Raw genomic sequence first — 21374 nt, 5'->3', positions numbered from 1 at the left:
ATTTGTTTCTTGTCTGATGCAGGTTGATGGACTTGTTGCTGAGGTGTGTTGATAATGGAGAATGTGGTTGGCAATCTGATTGTTCTGCTTCATAGTAGCCCCAGGTTGCTGCAGCCTTTGTAGCATTTCTAAAGGGGGTCTGCCAGCTACATTGATGAAGCTGAGGATGACTGATGGGGATCAATGCAGATTCTGGGAGTGAGCTGCAGCTGGGGTACCTGCATAAAACAAAACCACCAAACCTCACTGCCAAGGAGATCTGCAGGCTGCTGTACCCATGTTCCTTGTGTGCTGCCAGTTGGTGGAGTGTTTGCTGTGGTGTGTTTATGTTAGAGAGTGTGGATGGAAAGCTGAGTGTGCTGCTCCATGAGAGCCCCAGGACCTTGCAGCCCTCATAGTAGTTCCAAAGAGGGTCTAAACAAAGACAATCAAGCAAATACAAACAAACAAACAAACACCAAAACCAGAAGCTAATTGCCATGCTGCACAATTCTTTTGTAGGCCTCTTAGTGAAGGTATTTGTTTTGTTGGTTGTATCTGTGTTGTGCTCTATGTAGGTGTTGGGAGCACAAGTTGATGAGTCCATCCTGACATCTGCATCTACACACCAAGCAAGAACCAGCAAGAAAGGAGCTGCTGCAGGTGTTGAGCTATTAGAGATGGCATAGATGGAGTGTATTTGTTCCTTGTCTGCTGCAGGTTGGTATAGTTGTTGGTGGGGTGTGTTGATAATAGAGAGTGTGGTTAGCCAGCTGAGTGTGTTGCTCCATAGAAGCCCCAGGTTACTGCAGCCCTCATAGTAGTGCCAAAGAGGTTCTAAACAAAAACAGGCAACCAAAGACAAGCAACAAGGCAAACAGGTGTTGAGCTGCTGCAGGTGTTGCATGTGTTGAGCTGCTGCAGGTGTTGAGCTGCTGCAGGTGTTGTCCTCTATGTATTTGTTATTAAAGCATGTTGGTATATATCTCCAACAACCTGCAAATACACAACAAATAACCAAGGACAAGCAAAGACCTGTAAAGGTTAATAGAAAAGAATGGATCTCACAGAGAATTTTGGAGCCTGTTAGCATTTTCCATGTCGCTCGACTAATGTCTCCACTTATCCGTTTGAGCTGAAACTTTCTGGAGTTTGCATATATATCCTTTAATTTAGACATGCAAAGTTTGAAGGCTTGTTTCCCAAGTTGGAGCTTCCAATTAGCAAAATTCTTCCTTTTTAGGCTTAAGACAGCTGAAATCTTCAATGTCGCTCGCCTAACGCCTCCAATTATCCGTTTGGGCTGAAATTTCTTGGGCCTTATCAAAATAATATATTCTGCAATCCTGCAAAATTTGGGGGCCTTTGGATAAGTCCACCAGCTGCACCTCACCCTACACATGCTGACCTGCTGAAGCTTAAGTGCTGCAGGCACCAAGGTTCAATACCAAAAACTAAGCTCCGATATAATGGATTTTCTTCCAAATAGGCCAAGCGGAATCCTAAGCTGGCGGACTCTCAAAACCTATGTCTGCACCTGCAGGCATGAAATGCAGCCTCTTCTGGAAAGAGGGGGTCAGTACGACATATGTACTGAGTATGTAAGCATACAACATTGTATGAAAAATTACAGTTAAAATAGGAATGCAGGGGCAAGTATAATGCTTAGCCAGTCATCATACCTGCCTTTTATAAAACAAAGTCATACATGCTATTATCACGTACTGTACCCTGCCTGTTTAGGGACTTGGTGTAACAAATACATCATTTATCAAGATAGGCATATGCATATTGTAAGCGTTGTGGAACATACAAACCTATCTATGTATATAGCAAATCCACACCGAGGAACGACGGTCCGATCCATATATCATATGATAATGCCGAGGAACGACGACTCGATCCACATATCATATGATAATGCCAAGGAATGATGGCCCGACCCATATCTCATATATTAGTGCCAAGGAATGACGGCCCAACCCGTATCTCATATATTAGTGCCGAAGAACAACGACCCGACCCGTATCTCATATATTAGTGCTGAGGAATGATGGCTCGACCTATATCTCATATATTAGTGCCGAGGAATGATGGCCTGACCCGTATCTCATATATTAGTGCTGAGGAATGATGGCCCGACCCATATCTCATATATTAGTGCCGAGGAACGACGTCCCGATCCACATATCATATGACCATATATACATATTTATAGTCGACCGGGGACTCGGTGTAAGATGTATTACAGTATGCGTGAGCAAGGCAGCGCATATATGTAACTAAATTACCATCCAAGGCCCAACCGAGTAATCAAGCGAACCACCACTTGAAGATCAGGGTAGTAATCATTTTAAGTACCCTCTAACGGTCAATAAGAATCATATCGGGTACAATCTCGGGCATTAGAAGCATGTGTCAAGGCAATGGCATATAATTTATGTAATTAGTGACTTTTACTCTTATAGGGCCTTTAACATTCACGAGCAGTACGAGTCATGGGTTATATATAGAGCTTAGGGATGGGGTGACCTCCAAGCTCATATCGTTCACAACTTAACTTGAAAGCATGCCAAAATAAAAGAAGAGACAAGCTTTACATACACTTCTTTTCGGCATATAGAAGACTTGAGGAATAGGAGCTTAACTACGCTAAGAGTCTTAACATTCAGAAGTGAACACAAATTATGAATCATGAATCATGTTCAGAGCTCATGAATAGAGTTACCCCAAGCTTCATACACATACCATTTTTCACTTAAATCTAAGACATGCCCAAAAGAAAGAAAGGATAGGCTTTACATACCTTTTTTGGACTTCTCTTAATCATGTTCACGTCATTGTCCTCCAAACCTATTTATCATGGAAGTAATACGAATATTAACAATCCTTGGCTTTCCAGAACCTTAGGTTCCACACGAGTATTTATAGAACTCATCCCCTTGCTCGCCTTCTCGACTAGTTCCTTAACTAGTTAAAAGGTTAGTGAAAATCGGGCAGCATCTCCCCTATGATGTGCCCTATTCGAATTTTCAATTACACTCCTAACACCTACAGACAAATTAAAACAATCACTTGCAGCATGTTTTTAATAAATTCACATCAACAATATACAACATAAACTTCAAACGACTCGCTCAAAACTACGATACCTAAAGAGGGTTTCTAGTTTCAGTTTTACAAAACCCTTAACTACACGAGATGGAGGGTAGGGTGGATGAAAAAAGAAGAACCCACACATATTTTAACACATATTCCATCACCCTAACACACCACCAAACGACCAGCAGCAGTCCCCACATGCACAATACCTCATTTCGACTACAATTTAACTATAACGATTCCAATTTAGCTTATTTCGAATGTCAAGCATTTCCACAATTTTGTTAAACTTCCAGCCAAATAAAAGGTGTTTAATACACCCTATTATAACACCATAAACTTCAAATTATAAGGGAATACCTTACCTTATCTGAAGTTGGCCAAAACTCGCCAAAATTGTGCCTCAGAACTTTTCTAGCGCGGTTTAAATGCCGTGGCTGCTTGCCATCCGATTTGTTCTGCACAAAGCCATGATTTTATACTAATAATACCTCCATATCATCGTGGTATACGCTATATAATTAATTTAGGAAACAAAATCGGGACTTACCTTATTTTTTCCCTCCAAGCCATCGCTACTTTCTCTCTACTTTAGGTTTTTTGTTTTCTTTGTTGGCTGAAGTTTTTTGGATCATGAAATGAAGATTATTCACATATTATACATATATAGGTGGTCCTAGGAGGTGACACATGTCATCCCCTAAGGGAGACACGTATCCAGCCCCTATTGGGCCACCGTATCTATACACTCAAGGAGGGGCTGCCATGTGGCAGTGGGGACCACCTCCCCCCATGCAGATGGGTCACCTACTTGAATCCAAGCAGGTGAGTCACCTACTTGCTTTAGGTGCTGCCATGTGTCACTTCTTTATTGGTTGCCACGTGTCATCTTTTCCCCTTTCTTGTGAGTTCGTAATCTCGTTCTAGTTTAAGAGCCTATGTAATCCATGCTACGTAAGCTTGGTTTTTCCTCAAGTAGCTCAAGTATGTAAGACTTCTAAGTTAGTGGATTACGTAGGTAAATCGAGTCCTACGAGTCATTATTTGGCCTCCAATTCCTTCCGGATTCTTATGACTCTATTTCCAACCTTCTCTACTATAGGGTATCCCATTCTCCCTTCCTTAGAGTCATTTGATAGTGTCGTATCTTATCCGTTTCACATGATAATGTCTAAGGAACTTAAGAGATATTTCGAGTTTAAAAGTGTGGGGTGTAACATCTTCCCCCCTTTAGAACATTCGTCCCTGAATTTTAACTCGGCTTATAAGGTTTTATGAGGATTTTCGAGGGTTCTATATAATCATCGTCTCCCAATTCAGTTCAGAGGTTAGATTACCTTTTTTATATGGTGAACAAGTACGGATATCTCCTTTTTGACTTCTCAAGTCATCCTCTCTCTGGTTTTTGTTTTGTCATAATATCTTGACCGAAGTCACGTCCTAGTCCACGATCGTCTAATCTGTCGATCCAGGATGGAGATAGGTTGTTCTTCATAGGATAACTCCTTTATTACATAGATTTTATCCACGGAGAATATTCTAGAAGGGTTCACTTATACAGTTACGGGATATTGATGGGTGGAAGACTAGGGGTACTATTTTTAAACTAGATAGTAGGGCCACTTCGTAGGCAACTTTGCCTATTCCACATACGGTTTGGTAAAGACCAATGTATCTCGGGCTTAACTTCTTTCTTCTTGCCGAACCTCATTACTCCTTTCATAGGCGACATCTTCAAAGACACCCAATCGCTTACTTGAATTTCCAAAGAGCGATGTTGATTGTCTGCATATAGCTTCTGTTGACTTTGAGCAGCTAATAATTTTCCTTGAATAGGCTTTACCTTCTATACCGCTTATTGAACCACTTTGGTGCTTATTAGTCGCGTTTTACTAACACCAAACCAACCAATTGGCGACCTACCCTGTGTGTCGCACAAAGTCTCATATGGGGCCATCCGGATACTAGAACGATAATTAATATCATAAGTACTCTTGACAGCTGGTAGGCAATTATCCGAGTTACCTTTGGGGCCAACCGCATAGGCCTGCAATATATCATCTATCGTGTAGCTAGTAAACCTAGTCTATTCATCAGTTTGAGGGTAAAGTAGTGTACGAAGACTTATCTATCTTCCTCGTTTCATCACAGACTAATCTTCGGTGGTTAACTATAAATTGAGCTCTTTCATATGGGATAATAGCTATGGGGACTCCGTAAGGTCCTACCCCCATTTTGACCTATAATTTCACACATTCTCGAGTGAGCAGGTAGCCTTTGATTGAAGGAGCATGGGATAGTATTGTTAATCTGCCGGTAACATTCCCTCCAGAGTCATATGTCCATGGAGTGAGAAGTGAGTCTTATAACCAAAGTTGTATTATGGAATCTTCGACCTCGTGTATTACTTCCTGCCTTCTCTAAATGACATCAACTTGTACCCTTACCTTTTGGGTTTTGCTTTTCGCCCCTCAGAGGTGGTTGCCACGTGGTGTCGAAATTCCCTTAACGTAACTTATAATACTCTAGGTACATAATCTCATGTCGTTCCTCCGCTGCTAGTTCAGACTCTTCCATCTCGCGCAATCATACCAGCATTAATGCACTAAATTCCACCCGAATTTCAAAGTTAAGCGTTCTTGGGCGAGAGTAATACTGGGATGGGTGACCTCCCTGGGGAGTCTTCATGTCGTGTTTCATTAGAATCCTTGCAATAATGTGCGAGGCACTCAACTTAGCCCAAGATTTACCTTAGCATCTTCTTGCTAGTCTTCACATTTCACCCTGCCCTTTCCTCTGTTATCTTGCAACCGGTATAGGGGTAGATCTTTAGTTCCACCATGATCATGTCCCTTTTTGGTCATTTGATTTAACTTCTCCTATTGTATTCACCCCTTTTTGGTATACACCCATTTATTAGGGTCTCAGCTAACGGTTCCCCATATAGTCTTAGATATCACGACTTCTCTTACTCGTACCTGATGGTAGCCTGACCGCAGGTCTATCTTTGAAAAACACTTAGCACCTAGCAACTAGTCAAACAAATTATCAATCCTGGGGAGAGGGTATCTATTCTTTATTGTTACTTTATTCAGCTGCCTATAGTCAACACACATTCGCAGTGACCCATCCTTCTTTTTCACAAATAATACCGGTGCTCCCCAAGGTGATGTACTAGGCCTAATGAAGCCTTTTTCTAATAAGTCCCTCAGCTGCTCCTTTAATTCCTTCAATTCTGCAGGTGCTATTTTGTAAGGAGGGATAGATATAGGTTGAGTATCTAGTAACACATCTATAGTGAACTCGATCTCCCATTCAGGAAAAAGACCTGGGAGTACATCTGGGAATATATCTGGATACTCATTGACCACTAGTACTGACTGAAGAGTTGGTTCATCTGCTTCCAGTTTATGCACCCGCACTAAATGATAAATATACCCCTTTCGAACCATTTTCCTTGCCTTGAGGTATGAATTAAACTTACCCCTTGGCGATGCCGTATTCCCCAACCCTAACATAGACTGGGCACGAGCCCTAGTAATTCTCGGGGTCTCACTAGTTTCTCCCGCTGTTAACTTGCCCTTCTATGCAGTGGTCACTTTCCTTAGAGGCATTGCTCTAAACATGATGAATAGTTAGGGAGAAATTATCTTCATACTACAGCTCTATCGCACGATGTAAGATAAGAAAGAAAGACAACATCCTAAATGCCCTGTAGCCTCCTGTTTATAGATGTGGTGCACAACACACTGATAAAAAAGACTCTACTAGACACGGTCTATAGACACCCCGAGGATGAACTGCTCTAATACTAATTTTGTTACGACCCAGCCCCGTGGGCCATGTCCGGGTGCCCAAGCTAGACACTCGTGTATATACTTGTAAACTGTAAGTAAGCCTGTCGTATGATCATGTATTAGCCCGACCCAACTCCTGAGAGGCTACAACTTATTATTCAGGTAGCATATCATATAAGCCGATGAGGCTATCATAGCATATGGGGTTGTCCCGTTATATACATACATGCGAGCCGACAAGGCTGCCATGACAGAGGGAACATCCTAAGCATATCTCATACAAATATGATTAAGTATACATATATACATAACCCACTCCCATGTCTACAGACCTCTAAGAGTAGCGACAATAACATATGGCGGGACAAGGCCCTCACCGTACCTTTGATTAAACGAAAGTAAATATATACACCAAGGGTCAATACCAAAAACTAAGCTCCGATAAAATGGAGCTTCTTCCGAATTGGCCAAGCGGAATCCTTAGTTGGCAGACTCCCAAAACCTGTGTTAGCATCTGCAGGCATGAAACGCAGCCCCCCCAGAAAGAGAGGGTCAGTATGACATATGTACTGAGTATGTAAGCATATATCATTATATGAAAAATTACAGTTAAAATAGGGATGCAGGGGCAAGTATAACACTTAGCCAGTCACCGTACCTGCCTTTTATAAAACCTTACATGCTATTATCACGTACTGTACCCTACCCGTTCAGGGACTTGGTGTAACAAATACATCATTTATCAAGATAGGCATATGTATATTATTAGCGTTATGGAACGTACAACCCGATCCATGTATATAGAAAATCCACGCCGAGGAACGATGACCCGATCCATATATCATATGATAATGCCGAGGAACGATGGCCCGACCCATATCTCATATATTAGTGCCAAGGAATGACGACCCAACCCGTATCTCATATATTAGTACCGAGGAACAATGACCCGACCTGTATCTCATATATTAGTGACGAGAAATGACGACTACACTTGTATCTCATATATTAGTGCTGAGGAATGACGACCCGACCCGTATCTCATATATTAGTGCTGAGGAATGATGGCCTGACCTTTATCTCATATATTAATGCCGAGGAACGATGGCCCGACCCGTATCTCATATATAGGTGCAGAGGAATGATGGCCCAACCCGTATCTCATGTATTAGTGCCGAGGAACGACATCCCGATCCACATATCATATGACCATATACACATATTTATAGTCGATCGGGGACTAAGTGTAAGATGTATTACAGTATGCGTGAGCAAGGCAGTGCATAATCATATGTAACTAAATTACCATCCAAGGCCCAACCGAGTAATCAAGCGAACCACCACTTTAAGATCAGGGTAGTAATCATTTTAAGTACCCTCTAACGGTCAATCAGAATCATATCGGGTACAATCTCGGGCATCAGAAGCATGTGTCAAGGCAATGGCATATAATTTATGTAATTAGTGACTTTTACTCTTATAGGGCCTTTAACATTCACGAGCAGTACGAGTCATGGGTTATATACAGAGCTTAGGGATGGGGTGACCTCTAAGCTCATATCGTTCACAACTTAACTTGAAAGCATGCCAAAATAAAAGAAGAGACAAGCTTTACATACACTTCTTTTCGGCATATAGAAGACTTGAGGAATAGGAGCTTAACTACGCTAAGAGTCTTAACATTCAGAAGTGAACACAAATTATGAATCATGAATCATGTTCAGAGCTCATGAATAGAGTTACCCCAAGCTTCATACACATACCATTTTTCACTTAAATCTAAGACATGCCCAAAAGAAAGAAAGGATAGGCTTTACATACCTTTTTTGGACTTCTCTTAATCATGTTCACGTCATTGTCCTCCAAACCTATTTATCATGGAAGTAATATGAATATTAACAATCCTTGGCTTTCCAGAACCTTAGGTTCCACACGAGTATTTATAGAACTCATCCCCTTGCTCGCCTTCTCGACTAGTTCCTTAACTAGTTAAAAAGTTAGTGAAAATCGGGCAGCATCTCCCCTATGATGTGCCCTATTCGAATTTCCAATTACACTCCTAACACCTACAGACAAATTAAAACAATCACCTGCAGCATGTTTTTAATATACAACATAAACTTCAAACGACTCGCTCAAAACTACGATACCTAAAGAGGGTTTCTAGTTTCAGTTTTACAAAACCCTTAACTACACGAGACGGAGGGTAGGGTGGATGAAAAAAGTAGCAACCACACATATTTTAACACATATTAAATCACCCTAACACACCACCAAATGACCAGCAGCAGTCCCCATATGCACAACACCTCATTTCGACTACAATTTAACTATAACGATTCCGATTTAGCTTATTTCGAACGTCGAGCATTTCCACGATTTTCTTAAACTTACATCCAACTAAAAGGTGTGTAATACACCCTATAACAACACCATAAACTTCAAATTATAAGGAAATACCTTACCTTACCCGAAATTGGCCAAAACTCGCCAAAATTGCACCTCGGAACTTTTCTAGCGTGATTTAAACGCCGCGGCTGCTTGCTGTCCGATTTGTTCTGCACCAAGACATGATTTTATACTAATAATACCTCGATATCATCATGGTATATTCTAGATAATTTATTTAGGAAACAAAATTGGGACTTACCTTATTTTTCCCTCCAAGCCGTCGCTATTTTCTCTCTACTTTAGGGTTTTTGTTTTCTTTGTTGGCTGAAGTATTATGGATCATGAAATGAAGATTATTCACATATTATAAATATATAGGTGGTCCTAGGAGGTGACACGTGTCATCCCCTAAGGGAGACACGTATCCAGCCCCTATTGGGCCACCATATCTATACACTCAAGGAGGGGCTGCCACGTGGCAGTGGGGACCACCTCCCCCCATGCAGGTGGGTCACGTACTTGAACCCAAGCAGTTGAGTCATCTACTTGATTTAGGTGCTGCCATGTGTCACTCCTTCATTGGCTGCCACGTGTCATCTTTTACCCTTCCTTGTGAGTTCGTAATCTCGTTCTAGTTTAAGAGCCTATGTAATCCGTGCTACGTAAGCTTGGTTTATCCTCAAGTAGCTCAAGTATGTAAGACTTCTAATTTAGTGGATTATGTAGGTAAATCGAGTCCTACGAGTCATTACTTGGCCTTCAATTCCTTCTGGATTCTTATGACTCTATTTCCAACCTTCTCTACCATGGGGTATCACATTCTCCCTACCTTAGAGTCGTTTGATAGTGTCGTATCTTATCCGTCTCACATGATAATGTCTAAGGAACTTAAGATATATTCCGAGTTTAAAAGTATGGGTTGGAACATCCTTCCCCCCTTTAAAACATTCATCCCCGAATTTTAACTCGACTTATAAGGTTTTATGAGGATTTTTGGTGGTTCTATATAATCGCCGTCTCCCAATTCAGTTCGGAGGTTAGATTACCTTTTTTATATGGTGAACAAGTATGGATATCTCCTTTTTGACTTCTCAGGTTATCTTCTCTCTGGTTTTTATTTTGTCACAATATCTTGACCGAAGTCACATCCTAGTCCACGATCGTCTAATCTGTTGATTCAGGATGGCGATAGGTTGTTCTTCATAGGATAACTCCTTTATTACATTGAATTTATCCACGGAGAATATTTTGGAAGGGTTTACTTATACAGTTACGGGATATTGATGGGTGGAAGACTAGGGGTACTATTTTTAAACTAGATAGTAGGGCCATTTCGTAGGCAACTTTGCCTATTCCACATACGGTCTGGTAAAGACCAATGTATATCAGGCTTAACTTCTTTCTTCTTGCCGAACCTCATTACTCCTTTCATGGGCGACACCTTCAAAGACACCCAATCGCTTACTTGAATTTCCAAAGAGCGATGTTGATTGTCTGCATATAGCTTCTGTTGACTTTGAGCAGCTAATAATTTTCCTTGAATAGGCTTTACCTTCTATACCACTTATTGAACCACGTTTGTGCTTATTAGTCGCATTTTACTAATACTAAACCAACCAATTGGTGACCTACCCTGTCTATCGCACAAAGTCTCGTATGGGGCCATCCGGATACTAGAACGATAATTAATATCATAAGTACTCTTGACAGGTGGTAGGCAATTGTCCGAGTTACCTTTCGGGCCAACCGCATAGGCCTGCAATATATCATCTATCGTGTAGCTAGTAAACCTAGTCTGTTCATCAATTTGAGGGTAAAGTAGTGTACGAAGACTTATCTATCTTCCCCGTTTCCTCGCGGACTGATCTTCGGTGGTTAACTGTAAATTGAGCTCCTTCATCTAGGATAATAGCTATGGGGACTCCGTAAGGTCCTACCCCCCTTTTGAACTATAATTTAACACCTTCTCGATTGAGCAGGTAGCCTTTGATTGAAGGAGCATGGGCTAATATTGTTAATTTGCCGGTAACATTCCCTCTAGAGTCATATGTTTATGGAGTGAGAAGTGAGTCTTATAACCAAGGTCGTATTATGGAATCTTCGACCTCGTGTATTACTTCCTGCCTTTTCTAAATGACATCAACTGGTATCCTTACCTTTAGGGTTTTAATTTTCGCCCCTCAGAGGTGGTTGCCACGTGGTGTCGAAATTCCCTTAACGTAACTTATAATACTCTAGGTACATAATCTCATGTCGTTCCTCCGCTGCTAGTTCAGACTCTTCCATCTCGCGCAATCATACCAGCATTAATGCACTAAATTCCACCCAAATTTCAAAGTTAAGCATTCTTGGGCGAGAGTAATACTGGGATGGGTGACCTCCCTGGGGAGTCTTCATGTCGCGTTTCATTAGAATCCTTACAATAATGTGTGAGGCACTCAACTTAGCCCAAGATTTAGCTTAGCATCTTCTTGCTAGTCTTCACATTTCACCCTGCCCTTTCCTCTATTATCTTGCAAGCGGTATAGGGGTAGATCTTTAGTTCCACCATGACCATGTCCCTTTTTGGTCATTTGATTTAACTTCTCCTATTGTATTCACCCCTTTTTGGTATACACCCATTTATTAGGGTCTCAGCTAACGGTTCCTCGTACGGTGTTAGATATCACGACTTCTCTTACTCGTACCTGATGGTAGCCTAACCGCAGGTCTATCTTTGAAAAACACTTAGCACCTTGCAACTAGTCAAATAAATCGTCAATCCTGGGGAGAGGGTATATATTCTTTATTGTTACCTTATTCAGCTGCCTATAGTCAACACACATTCGCAGCGACCCATCCTTCTTTTTCACAAATAATACCGGTGATCCCCAAGGTGATGTACTAGGCCTAATGAAGCCTTTTTCTAATAAGTCCCTCAGCTGCTCCTTTAATTCCTTCAATTCTGTAGGTGCCATTCGGTAAGGAGGGATAGATATAGGTTGAGTATCTAGTAACACATCTATAGTGAACTCGATCTCTCTTTCAGGAGGAAGACCTGGGAGTACATCTGGGAATATATCTGGATACTCATTGACCACTGGTACTGACTGAAGAGTTGGTACCTCTGCTTCCAGGTCATGCACCCGCACTAAATGATAAATATACCCCTTTCGAACTATTTTCCTTGCCTTGAGGTATGAATTAAACTTACCCCTCGGTGATGCCGTATTCCCCAACCATTCGCTAGTTGGCTCGTTTAGGAGCTAGAACCGAACTACTTTGTTTCTACAATCAACGTTGGCATAGCAAGAATCTAACCAATCCATACCCATAATAACATCAAACTCCACCATATGTAACTCCAGTTAATCAGCCAAGGTATGATGACTACCTATACCCACTGAATAATTTCTATATACTTGCTTTACTATAGTAGAGTCTCCTATCGAGGTAGCCACCTCGAACAGATCTATTGACTCAGGTTTTATTCTGACTCGACTCGCAACAAAAGGAGATATGTATGATAAAGTGGAACTTGGATCTATTAATGCATGTACATCCCGGGAACATATTGATAATATACCTGTAACCACATCTGGTGACGTCTCTTGGTCCTGTCTACTAGCTAAGGCATAAATGCGATTTGCAGGGCCGCTAGAACTGGAAGCTCCACCACAGACTCTACCACGGCCTCCTAGTACCTGAATACCCTGCCCTATAGGGCGCATAGCCACCAAAGATGAAGAACTAGCAACTAGCCCAGTAGGCTGGGCTGCACCACCTCAGCTACCCTTAGGTGGGCAATCTCTCATAAAATGGACTTGACGGCCACAAGTGAAACAAGCACCCGGGACAATATGCCATTCCCCAAAATGAGACCTACCACAATGAGAACACTGAGGAAAAGGTGTCCTCGACTGACGCAAATCCCTATTCATCTGTTAGCCTGAAATCCTGGAGCTCTGACCAACTCCTGAATATCCTGTGCTATTAAACCTCCAACTTGTGAATTATGAGGGTGTACTCTAGGCTGGCTGGGATGGGTATCTACCATACTATTGAGGCTGCCCACCTCGAAAGCTGCCATAATAACCAGCTGATTTAGTCCTCTTATGCTGGCCTCTATCAAAATCTCTCTTGGGCTGGCGTTCTCTGTGCCGATCCTCCACTCCTTGTGCATAGGCTTGTACCCGAGAAATATCCATGCCTGGATGAGAAGCCATGGCTATACAACTATCAACAAAGTGATAATCTAGCCCCATCACATAACGATGCACCCTATCAGCCATATCAGCCACAATAGTGGGTGCATGTCTCGACAACGAGTCAAACTTAAGGATATAGTCTTTAATGCTCCTACTATTTTGCCTCAGTTGCAAGAATTTATCAACTCTGGCTCGTTTTATTTCCAGAGGTAGAAAATGGCCAAAGAAGGCTTCCATGAACTCATCCCAGACTGCTGGAGGAGCACCCTCGCCTTTCGATAATTCCCAAGACTCATACCAGTTAACGGCTACGTCACGCAGCCGATATGAGGCCAACTCAACAGACTCATCCCCAAAAGCCCTAATTACTCTCAATGTGCGGTGCATCTATCGAATAAACTCCTACAGGTCATCTATAGGCCTCGACCCATAGAACTCTAGAGGGTTACAAGTCAAGAAATCACGAACCCTCAAACTATTATGTCTATCAATATCATCCGCTCCTAACCCATGCCTTCGAGCCAGCCCTACCAGTATCCTAGTCAGTAGTTGTACTGTATCCCTCATGGACCTATCTTTCGGCCTTAGCTATGGAGCTGGAGGCTCAGGCATTGGAGCTTTAGAATCTACAACTGTTGCTGTTCTAGGCTCCTCTAGAGGTGGCAGCGTAGTAGAGCTCGCCGATTGCAGCGCAATCCCTAACATAGACTGGGCGAGAGCCCTAGTAATTCTCGGGGTCTCACTAGTTTCTCTCGCTGTTGACTTGCCCTTCTATGCAGTGGTCACTTTCCTTGGAGGCATTACTGTAAACATGATGAACAGTTAGGGAGAAATTATCTTAATACTGCAGCTCTATCGCACGATGTAAGATAAGAAAGAAAGACAACATCCTAAATGCCCTGTAGTCTCCTGTTTATAGATGTGGTGCACAACACACTGATAAAAAAGACTCTACTAGACACGGTCTATAGACACCCCGAGGACGAACTACTCTAATACCAATTTTGTTACGACCCAGCCCCGTGGGCCATGTCTAGGTGCCCAAGCTGGACACTCATGTATACACTTATAAACTGTAAGTAAGACAGTCGTATGATCATGTATTAGCCCGACCCAACTCCTGAGAGGCTATAACTTATTATTCAGGCAACATATCATATAAGCCAATGAGGCTATCATAGCATGTGGGGTTGTCCCATTATATACATACATGCAAGCCGACAAGGCTGACACGATAGAGGGAACATCCTAAACATATCTCATACAAATACGATTAAACATACATATATACATAACCTACTCCCATGTCTATAGACCTCTAAGAGTAGCGACGATAACCTATGACGGGACAAGGCCCCCACTGTACCTTTGAATAAATGAAAGTAAATATATATATCAAGGGTTAGTACCAAAAACTAAGCTCCGATAAAATAGAGCTTCTTCCAAATTGGCCGAGCGGAATCCTAAGTTGGCGAACTCCCAAAACTTATGTCAGCACCTGCGGGCATGAAATGCAGCCCCCCCCCCCCGGAAAGAAAGGGTCAGTATGACATATGTACTGAGTATGTAAGCATACAACATTATATGAAAAATTACAGTTAAAATAGGGATGCAGAGGCAAGTATAATGCTTAGCCACTCACAGTACTTGCCTTTTATAAAACAAAGTCATACATGCTATTATCACGTACTGTACCCTGCCCGTTCAGGGACTTGGTGTAACAAATACATCATTTATCAAGATAGGCATATGCATATTGTTAGCACTGTGGAACGTATAGCCCGATCTATGTATATAGCATATCCACGCTGAGGAATGATGGCCCAATCCACATATCATATGATAATAACGAGGAACGATGGCCCGATCCATATCTCATATATTAGTGCTGAGAAACGACAGCCTGACCCGTATCTTATATATTAGTGCCGAGGAATAATGACCCGACCCGTATCTCATATATTAGTGATAAGGAACGACGACCGGACTTGTATATCATATATTAGTGCTGAGGAATAACGGCCCGACCCGTATCTCATATATTAGTGCCGAGAAATGATGGCACGACTCATATATCATATATTAGTACCGAGGAACAACGGCCGGATCCACATATCATATGACCATATACACATATTTATAGTCGGCTGGGGACTCGGTGTAAGATGTATTACAGTATGCATGAGCAAGGCAGCGCGTAATCATATATAACTAAATTACCATCCGAGGCCCAACCGAGTAATCAAGCAAACCACCACTTGAAGATCAGGGTAGTAGTCATTTTAATTACCCTCTAACGGTCAATAAGAATCATATCGGGTGAAGTCTTAGGCATCAGAAGCATGTGTCATGGCGATGTCATATAATTTATATAATTAGAGACTTTTACTCTTATAGGGCCTTTAACATTCACGAGCAGTACGAGTCATGGGGTATATACAGAGCTTAGGGATGGGGTGACCTCCAAGGTCATATCATTCATAACTTAACTTGAAAGCATGCCAAAATAAAAGAAGAGACAAGCTTTACATACACTACTTTTTGGCATATAGAAGACTTGAGGAATAGGAGCTTAACTACGCTAAGAGTCTTAACATTCAGAAGTGAACACGAATTATGAATCATGAATCATGTTCAAAGCTCATGAATAGAGTTACTCCAAGCTTCATACACTTATCATTTGTCACTTAAATCTAAGACATGCCCAAAAGAAAGGAAGGATAGGCTTTACATACCTTTTACGGACTTCTCTTAATCATGTTCACGTCGTCGTCCTCCAAACCTATTTAACATGGAAGTAATAAAAATATTAACAACCCTTGTCTTTCCAAAACCTTAGGTTACACACGAGTATTTATAGAACTCATCCCCTTGCTCGCCTTCTCGACTAGTTCCTTAACTAGTTAAAGAGTTAACGAAAATAGGGCAGCATCACCCCTATGATGTACCCGATCCGAATTTCTAATTACAGTTCTAACACCTAAATAAAAACAACAAAAATCACCTGCATCATGTTTTTAATTAATTCACATCAACAATATACAACATAAACTCCAAAAGACTCGCTCGAAACTATGATACCAAAAGAGGGTTTCTAGTTTCAGTCTTACAAAACCCTTAACTACACGAGACGGAGGGTCAGATTGCTGAAACCAGAAGCACGTACACCTATTTTAACACATATTCCAGCTCCCTAACACACCAACACATGACAAGCAGCAGTCCCCACATGCACAACACCTCATTTTGACTACAATTTAACTATAACGATTCCAATTTAGCTTATTTCGAAGGTCGAGCATTTCCACGATTTTATTAAACTTCCAGCAGCCTAAAAGGTGTGTAATACACCCTATAACAACACCATAACTTTCAAATTATAAGGGAAGACCTTACCTTACCCGAAATTGGCCAAAACTCGCCAAAATTGTGCCTCGGAACATCTCTAGCGCAATTTAAACACCGTGGCTGCTTGCTGTCCGATTTGTGCTGCACCAAGCCATGATTTTATACTAATAATACTTCCATATCATCGTGGTATATTCTAGATAATTAATTTATGAAACGAAATCAAGACTTACCTTATTTTTCCCTCCAAGCCGTCGCTACTTTCTCTCCACTTTAGGGTTTTTGTTTTCTTTGTTGGCTGAAGTTTTTTGGATCAAGAGCTGAAGATTATTCACATATTATACATATATAGGTGGTCCTAGAAGGTGAAACGTTTCATCCCCTAAGGGGGACACATGTCCAGCCCCTATTGGGCCACCGTATCCATGCACTCAAGGAGGGGCTGCCATGTGGCAGTGGGGTCCACCTCCCCCCCAAGCAGGTGGGTCACCTATTTGACCCTAAGCAGGTGGGTCACCTAATTTCTTGAGGTGCTGCCATGTGTCACTCTTTCATTGGCTGCCATGTGTCATCTTTTCCCCTTCCTTGTGAGTTCGTAATCTCATTCTATTTTAAGAGCCTATGTAATCTGTGCTACGTAAGCTTGGTGTGTCCTCAAGTAGATCAAGTATGTAAGACTTCTAAGTTAGTGTCTTACGTAGTTAAATTGAGTCCTACGACTCATTACTTGGCCTCCAATTCCTTCTGAATTCTTATGACTCTATTTCCAACCTTCTCTACTATGGGGTATCACATTCTCCCTTTCTTAGAGTCATTTCATAGTGTCGTAGCTTATCCGTCTCACATGATAATATCTAAGGAACTTAAGAGACATTCTGAGTTTAAAAGTGTGGGGTGTAACAAAAGTGTCCAATGATTGGATGCCACTTCTGTGGGAGAATACAAAACCCTCCACCGTTAGTGGTGAACTAGATAGTTTGTTCACAACTCAAGAATGAACCTAGAGGGAAACCATGTGAGTCAAGCACAAAAAAATGTTGAGGTGCTTATGGGAATTTCAATTCCCTTCTAGTGGTGGTTGGAGGGGGCGTTATGGTAACCTTTTATTGGTTCCTAAGCGACTAAATAAAAAGGTAACATGTGAATGGAAGGCATAGACTTATGGGCTAGTCGAGGCCATGGGTTTCATATATTGGTGATAAAATACTAGAATGACTCAGATAGGTCGGTGATACTAAGGAATGGTTTCCCCAAAAGATATACGAGTAACATGAAACTCCTCGGGCATAAAAAAAATTAGCCATGCACTGGAAGAATAAAAGGACTACTACAGGAAGTACTCAAGATAGACGTGATCAATTAAGTATGAGTATTAGACAAAAAAGGGAATAGATAGCTACGAGCTGGAGGTGTAGTACGAAAAGAGCGGGAAGCCAAGACTACTATTAAAGTAAATTTGACATGAGACTAAGAAGGATTGGAAGTTAACCTCAGATATCCAGGAAGGTTAAAGGCTCGTGGAACATAAACATAGCGTTATAGCAAAGCTAGAAGCACGGGTCACTAGAGTACAAGTACTCCCGGATGAAGAAATATAAAGCAATTGTGGGAACTATCTAATCACTGGTTGGGAAGAAAGAAATATGGGTCTGAATAAACTACTACATTAATTATATGACTCGAGTACCAACACTAGGCCTAGATTGTGTACTATTTATCGAGAATTCCAAGCACCCCATGGTTGTATTAAGGTTCTTATAGGGGCAACCTAAATTATACATGATTTAATAGAAGGTATGGACATAATGCAGTATGTCAAAGGTGTTGGAACAAAATCATATGTGTAGGAATAGTTGGAAATAAATGGAGGAGGATATAGGTACACCCTAAAGGGGGGGAGTGGACAAAAGAAATACAAGCTAGAGATGAGATTAACCGACACTACAATGTGTTAATGCGAACACTCAAACTTTAAGTGAAATCCCATGCTGGAATGAGCTAATAAGATCTAAAAGCCAGTAATAGAGGGATAGCAGCCAAGATGATATCTGAGACAGTACGGATGATTATTGGGAAGGACCTTGAACAGTATGATATGAATGGATGAGTGCATACAAGAAGGGAGGGATATAACAAAGGAATAATAATGAGAACTTAAGGACATTATAAAGGATAGCCAGGCTATACCTAACTAAAGGTTAAGATGTTGGCAACAGAGCTATTAGCTACCAATATTGTGACATACCAGTAGCAAAAGAGAAAGGAGAAGAAGTCCCTCCTAAGGTAGAATATAAGAGAACCTAAGAGTAAGTAAAGGAAGCAAAATAAGTATGACAAAATAGACTGCAACTGCGTGTCAGTACAATGAAATATGTGGAGCAGAATAAGTCAAGAGAAGGAACGGCTACGAATAGAATTAAACGCACTTTGTACAAAAGTGTATAGGAAGAGTTATGCAACCTATGAATAATAGTAGGCTAAGGATGAGATCAAGCGACTACTTGATAAAAATAATAAGAAGTAATTGCAATAGGATGTGGGATAAGGGAACTAGAAGGAAAATCTGAGTAAAGGCACAGTAGGATATGCCTAGAGTGTTACAAGTTGGGGTAAGAAAAATTGTACGATAGCGTAAACAAAATTGAGCATCGAAAGCCTGGTGGCCTATTACAGGAGATGAAAATCCCGACTTGGATATGGAAAGCAATTAATATGGCTTGTAGTATAGGCTTACCTCGCATTCTCTGTATGGATCTTCACACAATCTTCATGTTCAACTCCAAGTGTTCTCATAATATTCCATGTTGATTTAACAGAAAATTTATCATAAAAATATAGCATCCAACTTGGATGGTCTCTATACTCAAATGGTAGCACTATATGTACCTTGCTAATGATGTGTTCTACCACATGATTAGGAAATAAATTCCTTAGTAAGACTTCATTCCACCCTCCTTATTCAATAAACTTATTTATATCATCATGTAGAAGCTCATTAGTATAGGATACATGTAAATAGAAATGTAAAGATCCAAGCTGAGTTCAGTTTTCAAACATGATACTAGAGTGTCCAAAATTAGACTGCCACCATATTTCTTGATCAATAAATCTCTAGCCATTAGCACATGTTTTTAGATTTTTATTCCTCCTCTCCATTTCATTTATTGAGGTCTTTTTCTTTTACAATATTTATTCCATATAAAGTGAGACCATACATAGTTTTCTTGTTCTAAAATTTCACCACAGTATTGCAAAGAGGGCTTTAGATACATCAAACAAGGACCCAAAACCCAATCCACCCTCTTTTTTTATCAAACAAATATCTGCCCATGCAATCCAATAGAGACCAAATGGATAGGTTCTAAAGCTAAGGAGGTAGACGGGTATAGGCTTTGGTTCTCTGGTAGATCAAAGTATAGGAATAGGCATTTTAGTAGATAGCAATTTAAAGGATCAGGGGTGGAGGTTAGGAGAGTCACTGATAGGATGGTGTCGATTAAGGTGGTCATTGAAGGGATCACGTTGAACATTATTAGTACTTATGCGCTGTAATAGGGCTTAGATTAGGAGGTTAAGAGGCACTTTTTGGAGGATTTGGACAAATTAATGGGATGCATACTGCCTACTGAGAAGCTTTTCATAGGAGGGGATTTCAATAGGCACATCAGACCTATTTTGGTAGGGTATGATAATGTGCATGGAGGCTTTGGATTCGAGGACAGAAATGGAGGTGGAGTCTCACTTTTGGATTTTGCAATAGCTTTTGGGCTGGTGATAGCCAATTTGAGTTTTTCAAAGAGGGAGAACCATTTGGTAACCTTCCGTACTTCAGTGGCGACCCAGATAGATTTTATATTCCTTAGGAAGGATGATAAAGGTCTCTGCAAAGACTGTAAGGTCATTCTGATCGATAACCTAACAACCCGACATAAGCTCTTAGTGATAGATTTAGGAATCATAATTATAAGGAAGTAGAGGGTCGAGGATGACTGACCTAGAATCAGATGGGAGAGTTTGACCATGGCTAGTGCCCTAGAGATGAGAGAGAAATTAAAGGATATGGGGGCTTGGGATAGTAGTGGGCATGCAACCAGTATGTGGGTTAGAATGGCTAGTTGTATTAGCTATGTAGAAAGGGAAGTATTGGGAGTCTCGATAGGTAGTCGTAGTCGGCATCGAGGGGACTGATAATGGAATAGAGAAGTGCAAGGAAAGGTAAAAGCAAAGAAGATAGCGTATGTGAAGTTGATATAAAGAAAGGATGAGGTGGAGAAGTGGATGATTGGGGAAATTTATAAGATAGCGAGAAAGGAGGCGAAGTCGGCGGTTTCGACGACAAAAATAGCAGCTTTTGAATACCTTTATGCTGTACTAGAAGAGAAAGGTGGGGATAGGAAATTATTTAGTCTAGCCAAGGTGAGGGAGAGAAGGGAACGCGATGTGGATCAAGTGAAGTACATTAAGGACGAGCATGGAAAAGTATTAGTAGACGAGACCCTCATTAAATAGAGGTGGCAGACCTACTTCCATTAACTCTTAAATGAAGAAGGGGACAGAGAGATTGTGTAGG

Source organism: Solanum dulcamara, chromosome 6 (assembly GCF_947179165.1).
Source record: "Solanum dulcamara chromosome 6, daSolDulc1.2, whole genome shotgun sequence".
Lineage (NCBI taxonomy): Eukaryota > Viridiplantae > Streptophyta > Magnoliopsida > Solanales > Solanaceae > Solanum > Solanum dulcamara.
The sequence above is the reverse complement of the archived record's forward strand: the minus strand, read 5'-3'. Positions refer to the sequence as shown.